The sequence below is a fragment of the Triticum aestivum genome, chromosome 7D, assembly GCF_018294505.1.
Source record: "Triticum aestivum cultivar Chinese Spring chromosome 7D, IWGSC CS RefSeq v2.1, whole genome shotgun sequence".
Classification (NCBI taxonomy): domain Eukaryota; kingdom Viridiplantae; phylum Streptophyta; class Magnoliopsida; order Poales; family Poaceae; genus Triticum; species Triticum aestivum.
In genome coordinates, this window is record NC_057814.1 from 326,703,490 (window position 1) to 326,716,574 (window position 13,085).

A 13,085-nucleotide genomic window follows, 5' to 3' on the forward strand; every position below is an offset into this window, starting at 1 on the left:
AAGTTGCTCAGAACGACGAGACGAATCCGAATACGCAGTCCGTTCATCCACCACACCTCCCTAACCTATCGAACTAGCAACTTTCCACCTCCGGTCCGTCTGTCCGAAAACGTGAAACATCGGGAATACCTCCCGGGTGTTCCCCCCTTCACCGGTACCACCTACTGTCGCGTTAGGACACCCCTAGCACCGCTCACTGTCATGTCACGCATCGTCATGCTTATGTTTGCATTGTATTTACTGTTTCTTCCCCCTCTTCTCTCCGGTAGACTACGAGACCGACACTGCTGCTGCCCAGTTCGACTACGGAGTCGACGACCCCTCCTACTTGCCAGAGCAATCAGGCAAGCCCCCCCCTTGATCACCAGATATCGCCTACTCTACTCTCTACTGCTTGCATTAGAGTAGTGTAGCATGTTACTGCTTTTCGATATCCTACTCTGATGCATAGCCTATCCTTGCTACTACTGTTGATACCTTTACCTGCAATCCTACATGCTTAGTATAGGATGCTAGATTTCCATCAGTGGCCCTACATTCTTGTCCGTCTGCTGTGCTATACTATCGGGCCGTGATCACCTGGGCGGTGATCACGGGTATATACTTATATACTACATACATGACACATGTGATGACTAAAGTCGGGTCGGCTCGTAGGAGTACCCGCAAGTGGATCTTTGTGGCGGAGCGACAGGGCAGGTTGAGACCGCCTAGGTGAGAGGTGGGCCTGGCCCTGGTCGGCGTTCGCGGATACTTAACACGCTTAACGAGATCTTGGTATTTGATCTGAGTTTGGCCATTTGGTCTATACGCACTAACCATCTACGCGGGAGTAGTTATGGGTATCCCGGCGTCGTGGTATCAGCCGAAGCCTTCTTGACGTCAGCGACTGAGTGGCGCGCGCCGGATTGGACTGGAACGCCACTAGGCTAGGTCTGCTTCCGGCCGCGTACACAACGTGCAGGTGTGCATAGGGCGATGGGCCCAGACCCCTGCGCGCATAGGGTTAGACCGGCGTGCTGACCTCTCTGTTGTGCTTAGGTGGGGCTGCGACGTGTTGATCTTACGAGGCCGGGCATGACCTAGGAAAGTGTGTCCGGCCAATTGGGATCGAGCGTGTTGGGTTATGTGGTGCACCCCTGCAGGGAAGTTTATCTATTCGAATAGCCGTGTCCCTCGGTAAAAGGACGACCCGGAGTTGTGCCTTGACCTTATGACAACTAGAACTGGATACTGAATAAAATACACCCTTCCAAGTGCCAGATACAACCCGGTGGTCGCTCTCTAACAGGGCGTCGAGGAGGGGATTGCCGGGTAGGATTATGCTATGCGATGCTACTTGGAGGACTTCAATCTACTCTCTTCTACCTGCTGCAAGATGGAGATGACCAGAAGCGTAGTCTTCGACAGGACTAGCTATCCCCCTTTTATTCTGGCATTCTGCAGTACAGTCCACTGATATGCCCCTTTACACATATACCCATGCATATGTAGTGTAGCTCCTTGCTTGCGAGTACTTTGGATGAGTACTCACGGTTGCTTTTCTCCCTCTTTTCCCCTTTCTATACCGGATTGTCGCAACCAGATGCTGGAGTTCAGGAGCCAGACGCCACCGTCGACGACGACTCCCACGGCACTGGAGGTGCCTACTACTACGTGCAGGCCGCTGACGACGACCAGGAGTAGTTAGGAGGTCCCAGGCAGGAGGCCTTGCCTTTTCGATCGTTGCTACTTTTGTGCTAGCCTTCTTAAGGCAAAACTTGTTTAACTTATGTCTGTACTCAGATATTGTTGCTTCCGCTGACTCGTCTATGATCGAGCACTTGTATTCGAGCCCTCGAGGCCCCTGGCTTGTATTATGATGCTTGTATGACTTATTTATGTTGTAGAGTTGTGTTGTGATATCTTCCCGTGAGTCCCTGATCTTGGTCGAACACATTTGCGTGCATGATTAGTGTACGGTCAAATCGGGGGCGTCACAGTTCTTTATGACTAATGTTGAGTCCATGGATTATACGCACTCTCACCCTTCCACCATTGCTAGCCTCTCTAATACCGCGCACCTTTCGCTGGTATCATACACCCACCATATACCTTCCTCAAAACAGCCACCATACCTACCTATTATGGCACTTCCATAGCCATTCCGAGATATATTGCCATGCAACTTACCACCGTTCCGTTTATTATGGCACGCTTCATCGTTCTCATATTGCTTCGCATGATCATGTAGTTGACATCGTATTTGTGGCAAAGCCACCTTTACGATTCTTTCATACATGTCACTCTTGAATCATTGCATATCCCGGTACACCGCCGGAGGCATTCACATAGAATCATTGCATCTCCATAGCCCGTTGATACGCCTAGTTGATGTGAGACTATCTTCTCCTTTTTTGTCTTCTCTACAACCACCATTCTATTCCGCATATAGTGCTATGTCCATGGCTCACGCTCATGTATTGCGTGAAAATTGAAAAAGTTTGAGAACATAAAAAGTATGAAACAATTGCTTGGCTTGTCATCGGGGTTGTGCATGATTTAGATATTTTGTGTGATGAAGATAGAGCATAGCCAAAATATATGATTTTGTAGGGATAACTTTCTTTGGCCATGTTATTTTGAGAAGACATGATTGCTTTATTAGTATGCTTGAAGTATTATTATTTCTATGTCAATATTAAACTTTTGTCTTGAATGTTTCAGATCTGAACATTCATGCCACAATAAAGAAAATTACATTGAGAATTATGCTAGGTAGCATTCCACATCAAAAATTCTGTTTTTATCATTTACCTACTCGAGGACGAGCATGAATTAAGCTTGGGGATGCTTGATACGTCTCCAACGTATCTATAATTTTTGATTGTTCCATGTTATTATATTATTTGTTCTGGATGTTTAATGGGCTTTATTATGCACTTTTATATTATTTTTGGGACTAACCTACTAACCGGAGGCCCAGTTCAAATTGCTAATTTTTTTTCCTATTTCAGTGTTTCACAGAAAAGGAATATCAGACGGAGTCCAAATGGTATGAAACCTTCGCGAGGATCGTTTTTGGAACAAACGCAATCCGGGAGACTTGGAGTGGACGTCAAGGAAGCAACGAGGCGACCACCAGGTAGGAGGGCGTGCCCAGGGGGGTAGGCGCGCCCCCACCCTCGTGGGCCCCTCGTGGCTCCACCGACCTACATCCATCGCATATATATACTCTTATACCCTGAAAACATCCAGGAGCACGATGAAACCCTATTTCCACCGCCGCAACCTTCTGTACCCGTGAGATCCCATCTTGGGGCCTTTTCCGGCGCTCCGATTACGGAGGGCTTCTACATCAATACCATAGCCTCTCCGATGATGTGTGAGTAGTTTACCAGACCTTTGGGTCCATAGTTATTAGCTAGATGGCTTCTTCTCTCTCTTTGATCTCAATGCAAAGTTCTCCACGATTCTCTTGGAGATCTATTCGATGTAATACTTTTTGCGGTGTGTTTGTCGAGATCCGATGAATTGTGGGTTTATGATCAAGATTATCTATGAACAATATTTGATTCTTCTCTGAATTCTTATATGTATAATTTGATATCTTTGCAAGTCTCTTCGAATTATCAGTTTGGTTTGGCCTACTAGATTGATCTTTCTTGCAATGGGAGAAGTGCTTAGCTTTGGGTTCAATCTTGCGGTGTCCTCTCCCCGTGACAGCAGGGGCAGCAAGGCACGTGTTGTATTGTTGCCATCGAGGATAAAATGATGGGGATTATATCATATTGCTTGAGTTTATCCCTCTACATCATGTCATCTTGCCTAATGCATTGCTCAGTTCTTATGAACTTAATACTCTAGTTGCATGCTAGATAGCGGTCGATGCATGGAGTAATAGTAGTAGATGCAGAATCGTTTCGGTCTACTTGTCACGGACGTGATGCCTATATACATGATCATGCCTAGATATTCTCATAACTATGCGCTTTTCTATCAATTGCTCGACAGTAATTTGTTCACCCACCGTAGAAATTGCTATCTTGAGAGAAGCCACTAGTGAAACCTATGCCCCCCGGGTCTATTTTCCATCATATAAGTTTCCGATCTATTTTATTTTGCAATCTTTACTTTTCAATCTATACCATAAAAAATACCAAAAATATTTATCTTTTTATCTCTATCAGATCTCACTTCTGCAAGTGGTCGTGAAGGGATTGACAATGCCTTTATCGCGTTGGTTGCAAGGTTCTTAATTGTTTGTGCAGGTACGAGGGACTTGCGTGTAGTCTCCTACTGGATTACCTTGGTTCTCAAAAACTGAGGGAAATACTTATGCTACTTTGCTGCATCACCCTTTCCTCTTCAAGGGAAAACCAACGCATGCTCAAGAGGTAGCAAGGTGCCGTTGATGACCCACAAGTATAAGGGGTCAATTGTAGCTCTTTTCGATAAGTAAGAGTGTCGAACCCAACGAGGAGCAGAAGGAAATGACCAGTAGTTTTCTGTAAGGTAATGTCTGCAAGTGCTGAAATTATAAGTACCGGAGTAGTTGGATAGCAAGATAATTTTTAACGAGCAAGTAACAATAGTAGTAACAAAAGTGCAGCATGGTAGCCCAATCCTTTTGAGGCAAAGGACATGTCAAAACGGACTCTTATGATAAGCAAAGAATTCTTGAGGGTACATGGGAATTTCATCTAGTCACTTTCATCATGTTGGTTCGATTTGTGTTTGCTACTTTGATAATTTGATACATAGATGGCCGGTGCTTACGTGATGTTCTTACTTGAACAAACCACCTACTTATGATTAACCTAGGTGGGCACTCCGCAACTAAGAGAAAAGTATTAAGAATAAATTCTAACCATAGGATTAAACTTTTGGATCCAATGGTCCCTTACGGAATAGCGCATAAACTGGGGTTTAAGCTTCTGTCACTCTCGCAACCCATCATCTAATTGCTACTCCACAATGCATTTACTTAGGACCAAATATGTTGAAGAGTCATGTAGTCGACGTTCACATGACATCACTAAAGGAATTACAATATACATACTACCAAAATATCGAACACATATCAAGTTCACATGATTACTTGCAACATGATTTCTCCCGTGACCTCAAGAACAAAAGTAACTACTCACAAATGATAAACATGCTCATGATCCGAGGAGTATTAAATAGCATATTGGATCTGAACGTATAATCTTCCACCAAATAAATCATATGGTAATCAACTACAAGATGTAATCAACACTACTAGTCACCCACAAGCACCAATCTATAGTTCCGCAAGATTTAACACAAGAGATGAACTAGGGTTTGAGATAAGATGGTGTTGTTGAAGATGTTGATGGAGATTTCCCTCCCCAAAATGGGAGAGTTGTTGATGATGATGAGGACGATGATTTCCCCCTCCGGGAGGGAAGTTCCCCCGGCGGAATCGCTCCGCCGGAGGGCAAAAGTGCTCCTGCCCAAGTTCCGCCTTGAGGCGGCGGCGCTTCGTCCCGAAAGTCCTCTCCTTCTTTTTTCTTGGTCAAAATGACCTATATACCAGAAGATGGGCACCAGAGGTGGGCCTGCGTGAGCACAACCCACCAGGCGCGCATGGGCTCCCTGGCGGGCCCAGGTGGGTTGTGCCCACCTGGTGGGCCCCCTCTGGTAGTTATTTGCTCCAATAATTCTTAAATATTCCATAAAAAATCTATTTGAAGTTTCAACTTGTTTGGAGTTCCGCATAATAGGTAGCCTGATGTAGCTTTTCCTGGTCCAGATTTCCAGCTGCCGGAATTCTCCCTCTTGATGTGTACCTTGCAAATTATGAGAGAAAAGGCATTAGAATTACTCCAAAAAGCATTATTATGGATAAAAACATTATAAATAACAGTAAGAAAACAAGATGCAAAATGGACATATCAACTCCCCCAAGCTTAGACCTCGCTTGTCCTCAAGCGAAAACCAAAATCGAAAAACATGTCCACGTGCTTTGAGAGAGAGGTGTCGATAAAAACAAAATACGGACATAGAAGCATCATGTTGATTATTATAATAGCTACAAAATTAAACATAGGATTTTTATCATAGAACTTTTATCATATACTTCTCATGAATAAGTAATAGTTCATCAAACTATCGAAGTATAAAGCAAAAACTCTATTAGAAACCAACAAACTATGTTCTCAGTCGACTTTGCAACTACAATTCATCATCTTTTCACGAAGGGTCACGTATCGGAGCCTTTAGGGAAGTCCACATACTCGACCATCATATAATCTTCTATGACTGCTAACACTCACCGTGTACACATGAGCAAAACGTTTCAACCAGACACACAGAAAGATAGGGCTTATGGTTTTGCCTCCCAACGTACTCACCTCAAGGGTGATGTCAACAATAATAAATCATGCTATCTATATTCAGCTGGACATATGTGCCGAGATCTTTCCTCACCACATGATGCTTGCCAAAGGAGAAAAATAAAAAAGGAATAGAAGGAGAACTTTGACTCTTTGCATAAAAGTAAATACATAAAAGTAAAAGATAGGCCCTTTGTAGAGGGAAGCAGAGGTTGCCATGCGCTTATTTGTTTGTATGCTCAACACCTTAGTGCAAAAGAATGTCATGTTGCATTGCCCCTTGTGATAGCGACCTTTATTATGCAGTCTGTCGGTTTTATTCTTCACCATCACAAGTTCATGCAACGCTCAATTTTCTCTTACACTAAATGATCTCACATTATTAGAAGCAATTTTTATTGCCTTTTTGCACTGATGACAACTTACTTGAGGGATCTTGCTCAATCCCTAGGTAGGTATGGTGGACACTTGAAAATAAGATTCGGTTTTAAGGGTTTTTGGATGCACAAGTAGTATCTCTACTTAGTGCACAATCTTTGGCTAGCAAAGATAGGGGCAAGCACCACATGTTGAAGGATCTATGACAATATGCCTTCTATGTGAATATAAACAAACATAAACCATTAAGTTGTCTTCCTTGTCCAACGTCAACAATTTTGGCATATAATATTTTGATGAGGGCTCACAATCACAAAAGATTTCTAGGATAGTATATTTATATGTGAATCTTCTCTTCACTTATTAATTCTTTCATGAGTTGCATCATTAACTAATGCTATGTTTGTCAATCTCTAATAAAATTTTCTACTTATACTTTTCCTTATGTGGTGCCATCACCTACCATAGGATTAGTATATGATCTTATTGATTTATTTCCTTTCTTTTATTTATTTCCTTTCTCTTTTTCCTTCTTTATTTGCAACATGAAAGTAAATACAGCAAAACCTCAAACTAAACTTTATTATATAACTTGCACACGATTACAAGGATGGATCACTAAGCAAACTCTCAAAGAAGAAAGGATCGAACTAACTTTTATTCATCTAGTGCAAAAGATCGAACTAAAATAAGTAAAGGCAAAAAGATGACGGGATGATACGATACCGGGGCACCTCCCCCAAGCTTGGCATAAGCCAAGGGGAGTGCCCATACCCGATACTCAGTTTTCTTTTGGTGGTGAAGAAGATGGCGGTGGTCATGACAATTGTGCCTTTAACTTTTTCATATTGTAGTTGAGGAGGGCAATTTCCTCTTTTAAATCATTGACCTCCAACTCCAGCTTCAAGATCTTGTCACATAAATCTCCTTTGCTTTTCTGCCAAGAACGAGAAGGAATAGATCGGTTAGGTCTCTTAGGGAGACTGGACTTCTTGAACTGTACGTGCATATCCCCAGGTTGAGGTAGAGGAACATCCTCCTCCTCCGAGCTTGAATCATCAATCCTCATCAAGTGAGCATCCTCCTCGTCATCCGTAGTTCGACCATAAGGAGATAGGTCCCCATAGGTCTTTGGGTCAGCAATGAGATGCGAGAGATAGCTCTCACCATCAGAGTCTTGGGACGACATATTTTCAAAACTTTGCAGAAAACAGCAAGAAAAGAGAATAGAGGATTTCTCCGCAATACGGTGATCAACAACTTTGGGAAGTATATATAGAGTTTTTATCTTGGACGACAAGCATACGGGAGAAAAACGGAGTACGGAAGGTGTCCCAGGTGGGCACCACCCACCTGGGCGCCCAGGCTTTCTTTATTTCCAAAATTCTTAAATATTCCAAAACTGATAAAAAATATTTTTGCCGATTTTTTGGTGTCCGTTTACTTACCGTATCATGTACCTCCTTATTTGCACGATTCTGGAGTGTTCCGGAAGGACTCTTTTATGTGTTCTTCCGGTGTCAAAGTTTGGATAATATTACTTTCAACATTAATGGGTGTACCTGAGATATAATGTTTTATTCATTGCCCATTGACAACCTTCGGGTTAGTTCCTTCGGAATTATTTATTTTGATGGCTCCAGACCGGTAAACCTCCTCGATGACATATGGGCCTTCCCATTTTGGGAGGAGTTTTCCTACAAAGAATCTGAAAAGAGAGTTGTAAAAAAGAAGATATTCTCTGACTTTAAACTCATGCTTTTTGATTTTTTTGTCATGCCATCTTTTAACTTTTTGCTGGAATAATTTTGCATTTTCATAAGCTTGGGTTCTCCATTCATCTAGAGATCTAATATCAAATAACCTCTTTTCACCAGCAAGTTTGAAATCATAATTGAGTTCTTTAACTACCCAAAATGTTTTATGTTCTAACTCAAGAGGCAAATGACAAGCTTTTCCATAAACTATTTTATAAGGAGACATACCCATAGGATTTTTATATGCTGTTCTATAAGCCCAAAGAGCATCATCTAATTTCTTAGACCAATTCTTCCTGGTCCTATTGACAGTCTTTTGCAAAAATAATTTTATTTCTCTATTGCTAAGTTCAACTTGACCACTAGACTGAGGATGATAGGGTGATGTAATTCTATGGTTAACATCATACTTGGCAAGGATCTTACAGAAAGCACCATGAATAAAGTGTGAACCACCATCAGTCATTAAATATCTAGGGACTCCAAACCTTGGGAAAATAACTTCCTTAAGCATTTTAATAGAGGTGTTGTGGTCAGCACTACTAGTTGGAATGGCTTCTACCCATTTAGTAACATAATCAACAACAACCAAAATATGTGTACACCCATTAGAGCAAGGAAAAGGTCCCATGTAATCAAATCCCCAAACATCAAATGGTTCAACAGCAAGTGAATAATTCATAGGCATTTCTTGATGCTTACCGACATTACCTATTCATAGACGAACTTACGGGCATCCTTGAAGAGAGTAGGCCAATAAAATACAGACTGCAATACCTTGTGAGCAGTTCCATCTCCAGCATGATGCCCTCCATAAGCTTCGGAGTGACATTTCCGTAGGATTTGTCCCTGTTCATGCTCAGGTACACAATGTCTAATAATAACATCTACTCCTTCTTTATAAAGATGTGGGTCATCCCAAAAGTAATGTCTTAAATCATAGAAGAATTTTTTTTTCTTTTCTTGGTATGTAAAGCTAGGTGGTAAATATTTAGCAACAATTTAATTAGCTTAATCAGCATACCAAGGAGTATTATGAGAACATTTATTGCAGCTAAATGCTCATCAGGAAAACTATCATCAATAGGTAGTAGGTCATCAAGCACATTTTCAAGCCTAGACAAATTATCTGCTACTGGGTTCTCAACTCCTTTTATATCAATGATATGTAAATCAAATTCTTGTAACAAGAGAACCCATCGAATAAGTCTAGGTTTAGCATCTTTCTTATCCATAAGATATTTAATAGCAGCATGGTCTGTGTGAACAGTTACTTTGGAATCAACAATATAAGGTCTATATTTATCACAAGCAAACACCACTGCTAAGAATTCTTTTTCAGTAGTAGCATCGTTTCTTTGAGCACTGTCTAGGGTTTTACTAGCATAATGAATAACATTCAGTTACTTATCATCTCTTTGTCCTAGAACAGCACCAACAACATAATCACTAGCATCACACGTAATTTCAAAAGGCAAGTTCCAATCAGGTGGTTGAACAATAGGTGCAGAAAATAAGGCTTTTTGAGTGTTTCAAAGGCTTCTAAACAATCATCATCAAAAACAAAAGGAATATCCTTTTGCAAGAGACTAGTGAGAGGCCTAGAAATTTTAGAGAAGTCTTTGATAAATCTCCTATAGAAACCAAAATGACCTAGAAACTACGAATACCTTTTATATCTTTAGGACATGGCATTTTCTCAATTGCATCATCCTTAGCTTTGTCCACTTTAATACCTCTTTCAGAAATTTTATGACCCAAGACAATGCCTTCATTAACCATAAAGTGGCACTTCTCCCAATTCAAGAAAAGATTTGTTTGTTCACATCTTTGCAAAACTCGATCGAGATTGCTCAAACAATCATCAAAAGACTTCCCATAAATAGAAAAGTCATCCATGAAAACCTCAACAATCTTTCCACAAAAGTTAGAGAATATAGCAGTCATACATCTTTGAAAGGTAGCAGGTGCATTAATTACATAAACCAAAAGGCATACTTCTAGAAGCATAGGTTCCAAAGGGACAAGTAAAGGTGGTCTTTTCTTGATCAGGTTGAGAAACAGGTATTTGTGAAAAACCAGAATATCCATCAAGGAAGCAAAAGTGTGTGTGCTTAGATAATCTTTCAAGCATTTGATCAATAAAAGTCAGAGGGTAATGATCTTTCCTAGTTGATTACCATTCTATAGCCTGTAACAATTCTTTGTGGAATAAGTTCATTCTTATCATTAGGAACAACAGTTATACGCCCTTTCTTAGGAACACAATGAACAGGACTTACCCATCTACTATCAGCTATAGGATAGATTATACCTGCTTCCAAAAGTTTTAATATTTCCGTTCTTACCACTTCTTTCATCTTTGGATTTAACCGACGTTGGTGATCAACAACGGGTTTAGCATCAGGTTCCATATTAATTTTGTGCTGACATAGAGTGGGACTAATGCCCTTTAAATCAGCAAGGGTATATCCAATAGCAGCTCAGTGCTTCCTTAGAACTTTCAATAATCTTTCTTCTTCATGTTCTGAAAGGTTAGCACTAATAATAACAGGATATAACTTCTTTTCATCAAGATAGGCATATTTCAAAGTATCTGGCAATTGTTTTAATTCAACACAGGATCACCTTTAGGTGGAGGTAGACCTCCTAAAGTTTCAATAGGCAAATTGTGTTTAAGTAGAGGAAGTCGTTCAAAGAAAATTTTATCTATTTCATTTCTTTCATGCATATGTAAATCATTTTCATGGTCTAGCAAATATTCTTATAAAGGATCAGTAGGTGGTACAACAATAGAAGCAAGACCAATTAATTCATCCTTACTAGGCAATTATTTTTCATGAAGCTTTCTACTAAACTTGGAAAAATTGAACTCATGAGACTCATCACCAAAACTAACACCGACAGTTTGTTTCTTACATTCTATCTTAGCATTAATGGTGTTCAAGAAGGGTCTACCAAACATAATGGGACAAAAGTCATCTTGTGGAGAATCAAGAACAAGAAAATCAGTAGGGTATTTTATTTTCCCACACAAGACTTCAACATCTCTAACAATCCCAATTGGTGATATGGTGTCTCTATTAGCAACTTTAATAGTAACATCTATTTCTTCTATCTCTGCAGGTGCTATGTCTTTCATAATTTCTTGATATATAGTGTAAGGAATATCACTCACACTAGCACCCATGTCACATAAACCATGATAATAGTGATCTCCTATTTTAACTGAGATGACAGGCGTTCCCACAACAGGTTTATGTTTGTCCTTTTTATTAGGTTTGGCAATTCTAGCAGCTTCTTCACAGAAATAAATAACATGCCCATCCATATCTTCTTCCAAGAGATCTTTAACCATAGCAATGCTAGGTTCTACTTTAATGTGTTCATCATGTTTAGGTGTTCTAATATACCTTTTGTTAACCACCGTTGAAACTTTAGCATGTTCCCTTATCCTAACAGGAAAATGTGGTTTCTCAATATAAGAAGAAGGGACAACTAGATCAACATTATACAGTATAGTTTCTTCTTTAACTGGTACCGGTTCTTTAATTTCTTCTTTAATAGGTGGGTGACATTTAAACCACTTCTCTTTAGGGAGTTCAACATGAGTAGCAAATGATTTACAAAAGGAGGCTACTATCTCAGAGTCAAGTCCATATTTACTGCTAAACTATTGAAAAGCATCGGTATCCATCAAAGATTTAACACAATCATACTTAAGTTTAATACCTGACTCTTTACCTTCATCGAGTTCCCAATCTTCAGAGTCGCATTTAATTCTTTCCAAAAGATCCCACCGGAATTCAATAGTCTTCTTCATAAAAGAACCAGCACAAGAAGTATCAAGCAGGTTTGATCATTGCGAGAAATCCGAGCATAAAAATTCTGGATAATAATTTCTCTTGAGAGCTCATGATTCGAGCATGAATATAACATTGACTTAAGCCCCTCCCAAGCTAGAGCCATACTTTCTCCTTCACGAGTCCAACAAGTATATATATAACTCCGATCACGATGAACTAGATGCATAGGATAATTTTTTTGGTGGAACTCCAATTTCAAACGATTCCAATTCCATGATTCAATATCATCGCATAACCTATACCATGTTAATGCTTATACCTTCAAAGATGAAGGGAAAACCTTTTTCATCACTTCATCTCCGGGTAAACCTGCAAGCTTAAACAATCCACAAATTTGTTCCACATATATCAAGTGCATATCAGGATGTTTGGTTCCATCTCCTGCATAAGGACTAGCTAGCAGTTGTTCTATCATACCCGAAGGAACTTCATATGCAATATTTTCAGTAGGTGCAGTAGGTTGAGGGGTAGCTAATTGTGGTTCCGGACGAGGTGAAGATACCCCGAACAAACCCCTCAAAGGATTGTTTTCCATAGTAACAAGTGACAATAAATTTCAGCACACTATATAAATGTTCCCTTGCCAAATTCGACTTACCAAAGGCGCTTCACTCCCCGTAAACGGCGCCAACAAATAGCCTTGATGACCCACAAGTATAGTGGATCAACTGTAGCTCTTTTCGATAAGTAAGAGTGTCAAACCCAATGAGGAGTAAGGTAATGACAAGTAGCGGAGTAGTTTT